Source organism: Heloderma suspectum, chromosome 3 (genome assembly GCF_057233095.1).
Source record: "Heloderma suspectum isolate Gila_16-S chromosome 3, 16-S_ref, whole genome shotgun sequence".
Classification (NCBI taxonomy): domain Eukaryota; kingdom Metazoa; phylum Chordata; class Lepidosauria; order Squamata; family Helodermatidae; genus Heloderma; species Heloderma suspectum.
Genome location: NC_139460.1, coordinates 161,339,532 through 161,357,155, shown reverse-complemented (window position 1 = coordinate 161,357,155; position 17,624 = coordinate 161,339,532). Strand labels below are relative to the sequence as shown.

The following is a 17,624-nucleotide window of genomic DNA, read 5'->3' as shown; positions in this document are numbered from 1 at the left end:
TTGGCAGCCATACATGCCCATGCCATAACACTGCCTCCACCATGTTTGACAGTTGATGTGGTATGCTTTGGATCATGAGTTGTTCCTTTCCTTCTCCATACTTTTCTCTTCCCATCATTCTGGTACAAGTTAATCTTGGTTTCATCAGTGCAAAGAATCTTATTCCAGAACTGGGCAGGCTTTTCTAGGTGTTTGCTGGCAAAGGCTAATCTGGCCTTTTGGTTCTTGAGCGTTCCCAGTGTTTTGCACCTTGTTGTGAAGCCTCTGTATTTACATTCATAAAGCCGACTTTTGACTGTAGATGTTGACAATGACATGCCTACCTCCTCAAGAGCGTTCTTCTTGACCTGGCTAGGTGTTGTGAAAGGGTTCCTCTTCACCATGCGCAGAATTCCGCGGTTATCCCCTTTAGTTGTCTTCCGTGGCCTTCCAGGCCTTTTGCTGTTGCTGAGCTTGCCAGTTAATTCCTTCTTTTTCAGGATGTTCCAGACTGTTGTGTTGGCCACTCCCAATGTTTTTGCTATCTCTCTGATGGGTTTATTTTGTTTCCTCAGCCTAATGATGGGCTCCTTCACTCACATGGACACCTCCTTGGACCTCATGTTGGGGGTTCCAGTGAACAACTACCAAATGCAAATGTAACACTCAGAACCACTTCCAGGCCTTTTATCTCCTTGGTTGGTCATGGGGTGCCCAGGAAACAGGCCACACCTGGCCATGCAGCTGCTTGTCAGCCATTCGTTCCATTACTTATGAGCCACCAACAATGGGTGTGTGTGTATGCCACTGGCTGTCTTTTCTGAATGGTTAGTGCCCCACTTTTGTCAAACCCCTTGAATTACCAGCTGAAAGTCTTGACTTCACTGCCATCTGGGTGTGTTTCCTTTCAGTTTCAATGTGGTGGTGTAAAGAAGCCAACTGCCAAAACAGTTATTCTTGTTCCAATATTTCTGGCCCTGACTGTAGATGCCACAAAGCCGAAGCACTGCTTTCTGGGAGATGTAGTCTAATGTCACAGGAAACAGGAAGTAACAGGAGATTTGTCCTGGGCCTAAGCCAGGCTTCTCCAGATGTGTTGGATTACAAATTCCAGCATTCCCCAGTGCTGGCTGAGGGATACTGGGAGTTGTAGTCCAACACATCTGGAAGACACAAATCTGGCCTAGATTAAGTTACTGGGTGATGTGGCAGGCAGCTGCTGTGCATGTTTTCCGTAAGAAAATTAACTTTGGACTTAATTTCTGGATCAATTTCTGGATACATACACAACCCTAGCACTGACCAATCCTATCTGATACCCAATCAAAATCTGCACATAACATTCTCTCCATGATAGGAACAGTGCAGGCTGGTGGCTGTGATTATGGTGGGGCTGTGAATCTATTCTGGGTTCCAGCCAGAACTCTAAAAGAGCTATCCATGGCACTGATGGTATTTTGGGGATAGGGTTCACCACCTTGAATAGCTCCTTTAGAGTTCTGGCTGGTTCTGACTGAAACCTCAAATGTGTTTCACAGCCTCACTAACATCAGAGCCACCAGCCTCCACTGGATAGGACAATGACAGTTCTCAGGATATTTCTTACCAGCAGACTCACTAAATTGTTGTGATTTGAACCAAGAGAGGACATCAGACTGTGCTTCTGTAATGTTTTACATGTGTAATTCAGAAAGAGCTTTGTGTTTTAAAAATTGAAATGAGATCATATTGTGCATTAGCCTCTGTGATTTGCAAAATAAACTGCATTTGTTAAAAACAAAACTCCTCTTCTTTGGCTTTATAGGGATGCAGCCATATGTCTCATCCCCCTGGGGAATTTTCTCCTTGAGACTTTTTTCTCTTTAATTTGGTGAGAAGCACAACATCATAAAGGAGAAATACAAACAGCCCGTAATTAAGACATGTAAAACATCCTTGGCTATTTAGCAATCTACATTCTCATGGCACTCTTCATCTGACTCACTCACAAGTGGCATTCAGCAAAACCACAGCAGAAATACTGAAATTAGCTCAGATGCTATTCTGAGATTTTTGCTTGGAATTCTCCACAAGAAGCAAGAAATAGATGGTAGAGGGCATTGCTAAGATTGACTAATAGGGCTATCCTCATTCTGCGGCTCAAATTATTTGCCCTATTGCCCTCATTCTGTCGAGATCCCTTCCTTATCTCCACTGGACCAAGAATGAAGATCCAAACTCCCATCATAAGACTCTTGTTACTGCTGCCAGCCATCAACTTCTTCTTGTTTTCTCCTAAAGATTCAAGGTGAAGTTGGAGGTTTTGGCTCAGGAGAATTATCCAAGGAATTTCAAGGAAAGCTAAAAAAGGGTTGGTTAGGTTAGCAAAATATCATGGGGCTGGTGTGTGAGAGAGAAACTGTCACACCCCTCTAGTTATTTTGTTAAAGGCAGTAGATAGACATGTAAGGAAAGAACATACTGTAATGGTTATTTGCATGCTGACTGAGGCATCACTGGCAAAAGGTTGGAAATCTGCCATTCTACCACCTCAGTCAATGGAGACAAAAAATATGGAATAGTATGATACCAACTAAAATCACAACATGTAAACTTTTATGGGACGGAAAGAATAATACAGTGGAGACATTTCCACAGAACTGGGTTTTATTTATTCAGTTTTGGAGCAGGTATAGGCCTTCTGCCTTAGCACCAGTCGACCTTTTGATAATGTGATCTTAAGAATATCTGTTGCACTTTGGAGTTGTGGTCTGTAAACCTGGTTTACTGCTGATGACCTTAATGATCATGTATGATGTGTCTGATAACAAGTGGAAGGACTATGTGAAGAAAAAAAACAACTACAAAGGGTAGTATATCTATATAATTCACTGCTCTAGCCTTGCACCTGTCTGATTGTCTTCCACCAAAGTAATCTGCCCCTTCTCTGTGCATCTGGAGCATTCAACCACTTTTTTGGGGGGGGAAGAAAAAAAGAAAGAGTCACACCTTTTTCTTTTCTTTTTGTACACTCATGATTGGGCACTCATGGAAGTTTCTGGGTCCTTTCCATGACATCGTCAACCTCCAGGATGTCTCACATGCTTTTCCCCATTTATCTTGCTTTCACAAAGATCAGAGATAAGCTGGAATTTAAAAATAAAAGCGGGATATTGCCAGAGTGTAATGCCAGTGTAACACTATAATTTGGCCGCTAGATGGTACTATATTTCCTTATTTTCACTAGATGGTAAAAGTATAGAACTCCTGAGAAAAAGCATTTTTAATTCCATGTCAGTTGTTCGTCATCTAAAGGAGCCCATCCTAATTGCGCCAAGGAAATGGAAGCAGAAATCCCCGGCAGGGCTGCAGGACTTTTTCATAATGCAGAGAAGCCCACTGTCTCCTTCAATTAATGCCATCTCTACAACAATGCGAAAGCAATTCATGCATCTCTTCAATGGGCACCCACCAATAAGAATAATGAAAAGAATAGTCCCTTTGAAAGTGACTGGTGAGAAAAGCCATGACACAGCAAGACTGCAATCCTATATACTGGCCTTTCCCAACCTGAGAACTTCCAGATGTTTTGGACTTCAACTCCCATCATCCCCAGTGAGCTTTGGCCAATGGTCAGGAATGCTGGGAATTGTGCTGTTGGTTTGCACAATCCTTTCAAAAGAGCAAAACCTGTCTTGATGTATGAGCGTTAAATTGTTCAGAGGCAGTATGTTTTTGAAGATCGGATGCTGCGTTAAAGAGCAGTAGATGTTTGTTGCCTGATAGACCACTGTTGGGGAAAGAATGCTGGACTAGATGGACCTCTGGTCTAATCCAGGAGGGCTACGATGTTCTTAGGCTTGTGTGCATACATCCAGATCATATCCCCATCACACATCAAAACTTCTGAAATTAAGTTAAGGAACAGTATCACTGCATGATGAAGTCAACAATGGCTTCGCTGCACATTCATCAGCACTGACCCCACATCTTGGCGCACTTCACAATAGCAAAGCCATGAATTGCAGTTGTTGGTTTCAAGTGAGAAAGGGATTTGATTTCCGCATTTCTTTATTGCCTTTCAGCTCTAAACAATGTCTATAGATTTTAATGCTAATTTATTCTTTTGATCTTCAAAACAATGCTTTGTAGACTAACCCTGGAGGAAAATGGTCATATATGCAAATTCCCTGGAGAATAGCTATTCATTTGCTTTGCATTCTTTCTCTTGTTAATTACTTAACGTCTTTGTCCCATAACATAGTTTTGATCTATATTAGACATTACAGTTGTATGATATTTGGATTTTAATTAAATGATGTCCTTTATATTGCTTCTCAAACAATCTTCCATGAATTACTGACACTAATTATTCATCTTTGACTAGGACACTGTGATACATTGCATCTTTGCCACTTCTTTTGCAGTACTTGGAGTGACACATCTACTTACCAGTAAGTACAGCTCATTTTGTGCCAAGTGCATTCACTCAATCAGGCCACTTGCACAACTTGTGATCCAAGTCAAATGCACCAGTCATATATATGCAGCCTGCCAGGTGCTTGATACTAGTCTGGTGCTGAAAATTTCTCCCACATGTTTTCTGACCAATCTCATTCAATTTGATAGAAAAGAAGTTGCTTTTGAAAAGAAATACAAAGGTGGAGAAATTTCAGAGAAATTCTCATGGGTTGGGTTTGGGGTTCTTGTGCTTACCTTACTTATGAGGCTGAGGAGTGTGCATGAGTGACCTGTCTGTCTGTCATTGTACAGTAATCTCTGTGGCAGCCTGTAGCTTCCTTGGCTTCCTGCATTTCAGTTCAAGCCATCATGAGGAAGACATCCTGAAGCAATTCCTCCCATGGGGCTTTTTCAGGTGGCCTGGGAGGCTGCAGAGCAATGGAAAGATGTGTAAAAGAGAGAGAAAACACACACAGCACCTTCGGCCACCTCACAGTGATTAGGTAAGCTCAAAAATGCCACCAAAATAAATTAAAAATTTCTTTTCTTCCTCAGAAAAGTAGAAGCCTCAACAGAGTTTATGATGTTGCCACCTACAGAAGCAGTGCGATAAACCAAAAACCCGTAGGAAAAAAGAAAGAAGCTGTGCTACAACCCCTGCCAATAGTGAGTCCTATCTGTGAGGAACTGTTTGAAAATTTCTCCCCCCCGCCAGGATAAATTCAGTGAAATCCCACCCCCCTTTTTCTGCCCACAAATAGGCTGGAGAATTTTGAGAGGCCCTTTGTGTACAGCTCTACTCACCCCACACCCTTATTGCAGTTCTAGAGATGCATCAAAAATTGGGAGTTTTTATCAAGCCCAACCATGCCTATGGCTGTAATTGCCAAGCTCCTGCCCCCTGCCATAATGCTCCTAAACTCCTTCACAGAAAGAACAGGAATCAGGGCCCTGCCAGATGATATTGAGCTGGGGACCAGGGAAGAAATAGAGGCATGTGGTATATCTGGGCCTCAGATCCTCTTTCAGACTGAGGGCCAAATTCCATTTTGGAGAAGCTCTCAGGCCACATTCCAGTGCTGGGCCAGGTCAAAGGCAAAAGGGGCAGGGTCAAAATACCAAAAATACCAGTGTATTTTAGCCTAAAGCAGGTACTGTCAGTAACTACAGCTTTGGAGAGGCAGGCCAACCTTTTAGAATCGGGGGAAAAAAAACTAGACTGGGGAAAAACAAAAGTTGGGAAACCACCAAATGATTGGTTGTTGGGTGGAAGGGGTGGGGCCAGGGGAAGGTGGTGTGGTCATCTGAGGGCCAGATTGGGGGCCTGGATTTGGCTGGATCTGCACCCCTGTGGTACAGGATTCAAACTTGAAAGCCCCCAAGTTTTCTGAAGTGGTGCAGTCCTAAGAGATCTATACCATATATTTTTTGTCAGGCTTTATCTTCACTTTAAGTTGATTTTCAAGTGTATTTAACTTGGGATTCGTTGATTGGGGGGGGTGTTGATGGCATCCTAATCATGTGTGAAAAACTGGAGGAAATAACACTAGTACTTCCTTTTATTTCGAATTGTGGGTTCAACATATATATTAGGGATGTACAAAATGTACTCACCCGTCCATTCCAGGGCATCAGGGGGGGGAGGCGCTCCGTCCCTTCCCCCGGAATCCTCCCCAGCTGGCTCCGCTCTGCGGTGACTCCACGGAGCCGCAGGCCAGGGCCGGCTGCAGCTGGAATTCCGGCCGCGGCCATGCTGCTGCTACGCCGGCCACCATTTACATGGCTGCCAAGCCGTGATAGGCTATGTAAATACTTACGTAGCCTATTATGGCAAAGAGCAGGGGCGCAAATGGCGTAGCGGCTGCCATTTGTGCCCCTGGTCTTTGCCATGATAGGCTACATAAGCATTTACGTAGCCTATCACGGCAAAAGGAAGCCACGCAAATGGCAGCCACTACGACGGCCGCCATTTGCAGCCGCAGCAACCCAGCAGCAGCTGGGAGGCCAGCCGGAGCCACTGCCGCCGGAGCTGCCACCACCGCCGCATCCACCACCCAGTAAGCTCCATCGTGGGGGATTCCACGGGGTGCCGGGGAGGAGGGTGTTCTGCCACTGATTCCGGGGGGCCAGATTCTAAGGAATCAGGCCTCACCAGAGTCTATGGCGGAATTCTCTGACATCCCTAATATATATTGGGAAAATGTGTGGCCACTGAAGTCTAACAAAGCTTTCTAAGTCTGGAAGAAATGTGTATGGGGCAGGGGAGGGCAAGGGAGAAAAAGTCAACTGAGTTGTGGACAATATAAAAATTAGTGATGCCACCGAATTTCATAATTAGTTGGTTCATTGGTTGAAACTCGTCCTTTGGTAACACTCTCCTTTGTAGCAAGTCTGGATCGATGTATTATGAATTTACTATTAAGTCTGGAATTGACTGTGACTTTCAGAGCATGTACAGAGATGTTTAAAATACATTATCACAAAATGCACTGGTTTGTACAACTCACAATGTACAAAAGGCCATGCCAAATAGGACTTTAAATTGGGATCCTATCATGTGAAGTTATATACTAAATTGAGAGCGGCTTTTTATTTGATTTTTCACTTCTCCATTCCTGATTATATGTGGATGTATATGTAATCTTCTCCAGTCATTGACATCTAAAGAGGGCTTGCTTAACATTTCTCCTTTACTGTGGTTAGAACTAAGAGGCTATGGAGTGGGACCTGCTCTGATGTGCCACCCACTCTCTTCAGAATTCCTCCTCCTGGGAGATTAGACCATCTCCCACTTTCTACAGTTGTTGCTATGTTACTTGTCGGGATCTGTTGAGCTTGCTGTTGTATTCTGAGGTAGCCAAGGTAGCACTACATGAATATAAAAGGAAACTTGAAGCTTGTTCACATGTGTCTGTTCATCACTTGGTGACTGCTATTAAACAATGGTTTGAATGGATCTCTAATGGGCTATTCACACATACAACCCCAGATGCAAACCTTTTGAATTACCAGCTCAAATCAGAGATGGTTGAGGAATCCATTTTTTGTGTGAATTCTTATGCGAACTGACCTGATTGACACCTCCCAGACCAATGTGAGGATCGGAACTTAGTTCTCCAGTGGTTTTTATATCTTCTGAATGTTTTGACATAGTTCTCAGCTCCAAAATGTATCAAAATAGGTTTAAAATGTGTATTTTAAAAGAAAATACATTTGAAATCGTGTAATTCCAAATAATTTAAAATGTGTGTTAAAATGCATGTGTTAATGCATTTAAAAAACAAGCCAGGTAATTGAAGAAATATTTATGTGTGGAGATGTGCAAAAGTGACAAGGTCTGAGAGACAAACTACACGTTACACTAATCATGTAGTGTGTAGTTCATGGTTATCTTTTTCTTTACTCAGTGTAAGCACATGAGGCCCCAATTAAGCTCCGGTTCACCACACTAAACTCACCCCCTCACCATTGCTTCCTGAAATTGGTGGGGGGAGGTTTGTTAACAAAAGGGCCAAAAAAAAAAGAAAAAAAAGAGCCTCCGTTGGCATCAAGAGAGGCTTTTTTCTGTTATTGAACACCTATGCTACCGAACACCATGCATAGGATTTCACTAGTCCCATGTTTCAGACCTATATACTAACAGCAAACTCATTCTCCAAGTGTTGATCCTTATGTAGAACAAACAGCACCCTCCACACAAGACAGAGTGATCAGCAGGCTTCGGAGCACCCCAAGGTTAGCAGAGGTACCAAAAAGTTTTAAGGGGGAAATCTGAATGGAAATAAAAAGCTCAAAGCTCAGTGAAGACTGAGCATGCTCAGTGGACATGGAATGCTGACTGACTGGGGGAGGAGTGGGAAACTGAAGGAAAGGGGGAATGTAATGGAGTCTCTTGGGCTAGATCCACACTAGTGCTTTCTATCAGTATTAAACTGCAATGATAACTGTTGGGGGCACATTACGTATTCCATATACCACTTTTCTAGCATTATTTCCTGCTTTTTATTCCATATTATCCAAAATTCCACCACATATGTCATTGTCTGTGCTACAAGGTATAAATGCACAAGAGGGGATATAGCATCACCATGATTGGCTATAGCATCACCATGATATTGATATGGCATGAGGTGTAGATCTGGGATTGGAAAAGGGCATGGTTTGCTGGCTAGAATTCTGAACTCAACACAGCAATGTGTTTCAGACCCCACCTTTGTCTACCTATTTCCATTTTATTAAGATGTGTGTCTTCCACTGTTTTCTGGAACCACTTGATATATGTCTTAAGAATTCAAGAAAAGAAGATATAAACAAAATATATATTTCTTCATTCATGGATCAGGAATGGTCTATGCCAAAGACTTATCTGCTTATTAAAATCAGATGACATAGAATTGTTCTGAAACCTTTGCACCTTGACATGTTAGACTTCGCCTTTCAGTTATCTAAAAGCAGCACCCTGCATGGCATACTGAGTTACAAGCAGATATTTTGTCATCCTTCCAACAGCAACCAGGTCTAAATCTCCTACTAGCCAGTGTTTCAAAAAGCTTCAAGAACTGGTACTTAGGGTATTATCTGTGGGATTCACTTTATCTGGACCCCCTATATATATATTTTTGTCATCTATGATAATACTTCTCCACAAGCAAATTCAAAAAATTTGGTATGAACTTCCCCACCAACCCTTGCAAAAAGAATATGTCTATACAACATTTTAGAAGCTAGATAAAGCCCCAATTCAAAGCATAGTGAGTTTCAGGATCTAGAAACAGTGAGGATAGACGCAGTTATGAAGCCATAGAAAATCATGCAACTTATATCCTTGAGGAAAGGATCAAGGCTGTTTATAAAAGAAATGCTTGAATATATATGATTTGCCGAATTTTGTATAATCCTAAATAATAATGTAGGAGTATAAATAATGCAGGACGATTCTCCTCTTTATCCATCTTCTCCCCCTGAGCCATTCTGCCGATGTAGGAAGGATAGGTACCATCAGAAAGTTGAGTGGGAAGTGAATGTTAATAGGTTGTATTTAGAGAACCTGTGAACTTTCACTTTTACTCCTGCCCCCACCTTCCACCCAAGGAAGGGAAAGAGGAAAAAAAACTAATGGTGGAGTCACCAGGAAGGAGAGCTCAATACCTCTAAGATTTAAAAAAAAACAAGATTTTTTTTAAAAAATGCAAAGATCAATGTCTGTCAAAAATGATTTGAACATGAGCAGTCCAATTCTCAGTTTTCCCACTCCAAGTTAAAATTATTTTGACAGACATTTATGGAGCCAGGTAAGATGCTGTTAAGTCCAACTTCCATGTCACCCCTTGCAGCACAGATGTAGCCCAGCAGAGCTGGGAGTGAGGTCTGGCAAAGGTGTGGAGAAGACAGAGAGCAGGATGGGTCTGCTGGCTGCTGATGTCAAAATAATCAAATTATTTTGACACCAGCGGGTTTCAAAACAATTCTATGTCATCTGATTTTAATAAGCAGATAAGTCTTTGGCATAGACCATTCCTGATCTATGAATGAAGAAATATAAATTTTGTTTATATCTTCTTTTCTTGAATTCTTAAGACATATATCAAGTGGTAAACAAATAATCAAATTATTTTGACATCAGCAGCCAGCAGACCCATCCCTGCTCTCTGTCTTCTCCTCCACACCTTTGCCAGAGCTCACTCCCAGCTTTGCCTGGCTACATCTGTGCTGCAAGGGTTGACATGGAAGTTGGACTTAACAGCATCTTACCTGGCTCCATAAATGTCCGTCAAAATAATTTTAACTTGGAGTGGGAAAACTGAGAATTGGACTGCTCATGTTCAAATCATTTTTGACAGACATTGATCTTTGCATTTCTTAAAAAAAATCTTATTTCTGGTAAAAAGGACACGATAGGCAAAGCTTGGACACAAACAAATGCTTTTATAAAAATCACTTTGGACATATTTCCTTTTTCAAAAAGAATAACTTATATATTGAATTATATTCAGGATACATGTCAAAGAATATAGTTAATTGAGGGGTGGGGTTTAAATGGACTAAGTAAACAAAACACAAGCAACTCAAGTAGATAACCCAAAGTACTGGTATGCAGCTGCAAGAAAACAGAGGTAGATGTCAGTTGAGAAACCACCCCAATCAGCAAGATACAGTGACACGGGGGACCTTACCCAGAGTTTATCCATGATTTGTCTGCCAGACAATCGTGCAGAGTGCAGGTTATTTTTTCAATTCCTGGTTTGTTTGATTCTCTGCTCCTTCATCCACTCACTCCCTGTATCCCAAATGCCTTTGTGGCACTGTAGTACTGGCATGTACTACAGCAACTGTTTTGTTGTTTTGTTTTTTTAACCACTCGTGCCCACCACCTCTGTAGCCTGATGAGAGTATTGCTGTCTTTTCTGAATTCTGGCCTCCCTAACCTGACACGCTTATGACAAACATATGAAATTATGTTCCATATGTTTGTCATCCAGACCTTATGATGGGAAAAGATTCCAGGCTATTTTAGCCATCAGAAACAAGCAGAATTTCTATGAAAGAAGAGCAAATGTTCACTGCCAATTCTGTGCAATAGTATATATCTGGAGTCCTTATCAGTTGTGCACTTTAAAACTCTGCCACCTTGCACTCTGCCATCACAAGGTCTCAGAAACTTTGGTCACTTGGACACTACCACTACATATGGAAGAAAGTGCCTACCTTCCTATACTGTTTCCAACACTTTGGAAGGTTTCATGGATGCGTCCTCTTTCTGTCCCCTTGCTCTCATCCTGGTTCTCTCCTTGCTTCTCTCTCCCCACCCCCATACCCCCTTTTTCCTATAGGGGCCCTCTAGGGACAAACATCTGACAAACTAGGAAGGGTCTAAGAGCTATAATTCTCAGCTCAGGAAGGCAGAGCATGTTGCAATCTTAAAAGAAATATGAAATCAGAAGTAAAAAACACTATTAAAATCCAAGGAAACCTACTGAAACATTGAAAGCTAACCCAATTTCATATGGAAGCATAAGAAATTAAAATTAATAGACATGGCTTGTTCAGAAGAAATATTCTTAAACTCTACACATTTTTAACATTAAAAAATAGATCTCTACTTCCAAATAGCCTAATATTGACCTGAATATTTCACCTGTCCTGTCCAAGCTGTGATTTTTCCAAAACAGCAACAACAGTTATTAATAAATTGAGGGGGTTAATTTTTGTGAAAGATATTCAGTTTTACAAAAATTGTTATTAGCAAGAGTCTTAAATATAAAGGGTTGGATCCAGACTTAGTAATACATAGAGTAGACCCATCAAAAACAATGGAACTTAAATTAGGTATGACTCAATTGAGCCCCATTGATTCCAATAGGTCTACGCCACTCTGACTCCAACCCACTATTTATAATTTTCACCCATCTCATTCCAATGTTTGGAACTAACTTCTAAAGATAATTATTGGGTATGATTTGGATATTGTTTACCTCATTGGGCTGATGGAGTGGGGTATGTGGGTATTTTCCTTATGCACAGCACTTGCTGTATGCTACCTTGATCAGGCTGGCACCTAGAGCAAGGTGTCTGACTCAGCACATCAGCAGGCACTCAGAGGAGTGGCTCATCTGAGTGCTGGCTGAGTCCCTTCCCTTCACATGCCACTCACTGCTCTGCATGAGACAGTGCATGATGCATGAAGGAGGGACCTGCTTCTGGCCTCTGTGCCTCTCTCTATATGGAGATGGAAAAACAGGCAGGGTGGGCATAGATTTTCTCAGAGGAGGGGGGAAAGCTTAAGGGGTGGAACTCCAGACCATCAGATTGGTTCTAGGAGGAACAATCTGACCCCCAGACCAAAAAAGGTTCCCCACCCCTGAACTGTGGGGTCCTCTAGGGATCTGTTCTGTACAATGCTTAGGGTGGCTTAGGGTGTTACAACAAGCAGGAGAAGGTGAGTTACCCAGATAGTTATTTTTGACAGCATGTTGCCTAAGAAAAGACATTCATGCATCTCTTCCATGAGTAGATCTCCACAAAGATCTAGAATCTCAGCATCCATTTGTAGGGGTTATGTGAGTTCCCTCTCCTGTCTTTACAGAGGAAACATGAAGAGGTAATATCAGTTCTGTGGAATGTCAGAAGTTACTTCATAACTGATCTACAAATTATTAGGGCTGTGTACTGCTTTGGCCTGAAGCCTGAACTCTGAGTCAAAGCGGGGTGCCTTGGGCCACTTTGAGCCACCTCCATGTCGAGGCAGCGGGCCCCCGAAGTGGATTGGGTTGCTCCAAAGCACTTCAGTGAGCTTCGGAGTGATCCAGAGGCCCAACCACCATGCTGCCACCTTCCAGCCCCCAGCTCCTCTGGATGCGCGCCTACAGCCATCTTCTTCCAGGGAATGGGGGGAGCCATTGTTAAAATGGCAACTCCCTGTATTTCCAGAAATACAGGAAGTTGCCATTTTAAAAATGGCTCCCCCCTTGGCCTGGATCAAGACAGCTGCCAGTGTGCGTCCAGAGGGTCTAGGAGGTGGTGGCGGGAGCGGTTCCCCCGCAGCAATGGCGGCAGCAGTAGCAGCCTGCCCTCATTGCGAGCTATTGCCTCTGGCCTCACTCCAGCCTCCAGGGGCTCCTTGCAAGCAAGGAACCCATGAATGCTTGAGCAGAGGCAGGAGTCATCCTCTGACCAGGTGCCCTCCCCTCCTTCCAAGGAAGGGAGAGAGCTCAGTTGGAGGGCAACACCTGCCTGTAGGTGGTTGGTGGGCTGTGATGGGGAGTGGTTTCCTTGGCAGCACCTTCCCCGGTGGCTTCCCTGGCAGCAGTGGCAGCGGGTCCCCTAGCGGCAGCAGCAGCAGTGGCAGCAGTGGCTCCCCTGGTGGCGGCACCCCCCTGCACAGAGAACAAGGGCCTGGGTAAGGAGGTGGGGGCTGGGTGACATATGGGGGGGGGGTCGAAGTGGGATTCCAATGTCTGAATCTCGCTTCAGCTTCATAGGCCAAGGCAGGTCGGGGGGCCCTGAATCAGCCTGAGCCAAATTGGGCCTGCCTTGGAAGCCCTGAAGTGGCTTCTGAGTTGGAATGGGGGGGGGATCCATTCACAGCCCTATAAACAGTGAGGTGGTAGACCACTAAGATCATGGAGTTCTGGATTATACCACTTCAGTTTGCAGTAGTAATTTTAATGGTCCCACATCTTTAAAGAAAATCATCTTTGTGTGTCATAAATCAGCAGCTAAAGGTTCAAGTGGAGCATTTTACCTGTTATGCCAGGGTTGTTTGTTTGTTTTACTTTCAAGAATTTTTAAATATAGGAAGAGCATTAAAAACTCTAACACACACACACGTGCTGTGAAGTAGTACACTCCAGTTTACCTCTTCAGGATTCCACTGTTCTCATTTTGCTGTTTGTATAAATCCAGCCTAGCTTGTTGAAATATATATTTTTGCCATGATAAAACATTCCAATTATGGTGTATCAATCATGATTTAATCAGATACAGATCCCCCGTCTTATATGTTGATTGGTTAAATAGAAGCCCTTTGAATGAAAAAAAAAAAATCTCATGGGAAGAGATACTTTAATTTAAGAGAAAAATGATCACAAAACACCAGTGCCCTGTTGGGGAAATGAGAGCACTAATCTGAGTCACATATTAAATTAATTTATAATATCTAAATAGAACATACAATTTTTAAAAAAGTCCATTGTGGGATGGAATTGCTGGGTCAACTCCAGCATACAGGTGATAGAAAATGAGATTTAGTAATTTTCACATTAAACAGCAGTAAGATTAATTCATTGTTGCGGAGCACATCTGTTAGTCAGAGGACATAAATGGGGCTAACAAGCACTCCAAAGGAAATAGGTTTTCTCTTCTTCACACTCTGCAAGTCTCTATGGAGAAATAAAAGTTCATATTTGGCATGGAAGAAAAACACTTCACCCCTATCCTCCTATTACGTGAGAGAATACCATGAAAAATTGAAATAGCGAGGAAAGAGATGCAATGAATAGAAAATAATAGGAAAGAAAACAAAGTCAGTGTTCGTATTGCTCTTAAAATGTGGGAGAAGTTTGGAAAACATTCAAACAGTGCTTTAAAGTTTTAAAATTTTAAAAATTACTTTTATGCAAAGTTTAATTCATTGTTGTTGAGTAAGAAATCTGGGCCATGCTTTCCATCTGCTTTGAAAGCAAAACGAAAGGGTGATGTATAAAGTATTGTGACATAACATCTTATTTCTAAAACATCTCATTCTAAAATATCTTTTTTTAAAACTGTAGTTTCTGAGAAAAGTTAAGGCTCATCTGAATTCACTCCTGCAATAAAAACTATAGAAATTTTATGTTAAGGCTGCAGCCTTAATTTTCATACTGTGTAAGTGGTAAACATATTCTGTAGCAGGGATGGCAAATCTCAGGCCTGGGGCTGAAATCTGGGCCTCCTGGGGTCCCGTTACACCCCTTTGAGGTTTCCCCACAGGGCCTGGCCCCTTCCCCTGGACCTACCAAGTCCTGCAGCCAGGGTGGGACAAATGGGTGCCCCTTCCCAGAGCTGTGCTTCCCCCCCCCCTCGATTTCTTTGAAACTTGTCTTTTTAATTTGGGACATGACAATGACAGCCTCTATTTAAAGAATGATAGCTTGTTTTAGGAACAAGAGCAATTTAAGAATAGGACCCTCTGAAAAATGCAGTGATTAAGGCAGGGCGAGTGCACAACAAAAGCCTCATCTGGAAGAGCCCCCCAAGACTTTCATGAAAGACCTTCAAGACTTTTCCCTGATTGAGGGTGGATTTTTCATGATCACCATCACCCTACAATTACTTAAGCGAGCCTGGAAAAAAACAGCCTGTAAAGTAACATGACCCTGGAAGAGTTAAATATTAGAACTTGGTATTAGGGGCTAGGTAGGCTCCAGCCCTTGGACTTTCCTTTGCTCTCTTTTCCACTTTCAGTTTCACTTGTGTTCTCTACCCAGGCTGCAATAACGATGCATGTTTGTTTGCTGGCAGTAAGAAGTAAAAGTTTGTTTATTTTGCAGTTATTATGATGAGCAGAGCAGGATTGGGTGCTTATTGCTAAAGGGTGGAATAAAGAGATCACTTAAAGCGATCTGAGAAAAATCTCTACCCTTTAGTCTTTTAAAACACCCACAATACTCAAAATGCTGATGGCTATTTTTTCTTCTTTTTCTTGAGTACTTGTTGGCAAAGGATGAAAACAGCCCTAGGAGGAATAGAGAAATACTGTGGTGCACAATATGCTTAGCTGGCTGGCAGGCCACCTAGGCTGTAACTCAGTCCTAATTCCTGATTTTCCCAGTGTGTACAACTCAGCATGAGGATTTTTCATGATTTCTGGGCAGAAAAATCAACCCAGCAACCAGTAAAAAGAAAAATCCAGTTGCTTTCTACAATTTGCTTCCTATCTATGTTATAGAAATATAACATAGAATTGCGTTCTATTTTATTTGTCCATTTTCAGTGGATGATATTATTTTGTCAAAGCTTCATACAGGGGCTTCACCTTCCCCCCATAATCAGGTATCCACATTCTACAAAACCCGGTGAGCTCAAGGAAAGCTCGCAACTCTTGAGGGTCTTTAGGCCTCTGTGTCTTCTGTATGACGTCCAACCGAGCAGTGCTCAGGTCTCTGGTTCCCTTTCGAATCAGGTAGCCCAAGAAGGTGACGTGGGTCTGGCAAATCTGAGCCTTTTCTCTTGACACTTTATAGCCTTTCAAGTTTAATTCGTGCAAGAGGGAGATAGTCGCTTTAGCCCATGAGTCCTCTGTCTGGGTGACCAGAAGAAGGTCATTTGAATATTGAAGCAAAGACACCCACGGCTGGTACTCTTTCCCTTTTATGGCCACCATCGCCCCCCTCTTCCGCTTTCGCCAATGTCCTTTCTCTTTTTTTCCCCTGCCTTTTCTGCTTTACAGCATTGAAATCTAACAGCATGACTGAAAAACATTTTTTTCATTGCAGGGCATGGTGGAGCAGATCTGGCAATCATACTGTTCTTCTGGCTGCACAGCCAGGGCCCATTAAGATCAAGGGAAGGGCATTTTTATATATGCAAAAAGTTTTAAGCCACCATTTTTGCATCGGCAACTCCACACTTTATGAATTTTGTCAGAGTGTCAGGCTTGCCTCTGAGCATATAGAGTGTCCAGACAGTTCAGATTTTGAGAAAGAGCTGGAACACGTGGGGCAGGAACTTTCTCAGGCTTTAGAAGCACAGCTGGGCTTAGAGATGCCACAGGAGAAGGGGAGGGGGAATTTTCCTCTCTCACTTTTTAAGACAATTTATTGGCCCCCCTTTTTTTAAACTTTCGTAGTTTCTCTTTGAACTTTTTGAAGGCTGTTTCCTTTGTAGTCTGTGAATCTCTCAAAGCCTTGGAAATACAGCTTTTTATCTGAGTGTTGAAGTTACAAATCAAACTGTGCACTGAGCTGATCACAAACAAACACACAATCTACAACAACCGGAGTTTATGGCTATGACAAGCCTCACAGTACTGTTCATGGCAAGTCTCTAATAGTCTAAAGTTCTAATCCATGTGCAGAGTGCCTCTCAAAAATCCAAACAATAATGGATCCAAACAAACAACTGAGGGCAATAAAAATGGGATGTTAGCAAAGGCTGTCTGTCTTTTCATTAGTTTAAGAGTGGAAGGTGTAACCTTACACCTCTTTTAGATTCTTCGACAGATAAGAGCAAGGTCTGCTCTAGGGGTGGACGAAAGTCACTTACCTTTTCTCACAGCTTGTTCGCGGTGGGGGGGAGCGCTTCGCTGCTCCCCCCGCGAAGTTCAGGCCGGGGGGGAGGCTTCCCGCCTCGCCCGGCCGAAATTCAGGCCGGTGGGGGAGGCTTCCCGCCTCGCCCGGCCGAAATTCAGGCCGGGGAGGAGGCTTCCCGCCTCGCCCGGCCGCGAACACGAAAGTAAAAAAAAAACAACGTCCCCTGATAGGCTACGTGACGATTCACGTAGCCTATCACGGCTAGATCTGGAAAGTCAGCCGTGATAGGCTACGTGAATCGTCACGTAGCCTATCACGGGTGACTTTAAAAAAAAAAAAAAAGCGCGTACGCGAATGGCGGCCCCCATAGGGAGCCGCCATTCACGTTCCTTATTTAGTTGCTGTAGTCTACGTAAATGTTTACGTAGACTACGGCGAAAATAAGGGCAACACTATTTGCGTTGCCCTTATTTTCGC

At 42.9% G+C, this 17,624-nt stretch overlaps 1 long non-coding RNA gene across 1 annotated transcript; it reads right to left on the bottom strand.

The window, feature by feature from the left end:
* Nucleotides 1–2,604: 2,604 nt before the first annotated feature.
* Nucleotides 2,605–11,247, bottom strand: LOC146350381 (uncharacterized). The gene is made up of 3 exons (XR_014788843.1): nucleotides 11,125–11,247; nucleotides 4,675–4,847; nucleotides 2,605–3,104 (listed from the first exon to the last, which is right to left on the bottom strand). It is a non-coding gene; the product is annotated as an uncharacterized LOC146350381 (long non-coding RNA).
* Between the last annotated feature and the right edge of the window lie 6,377 nt (nucleotides 11,248–17,624).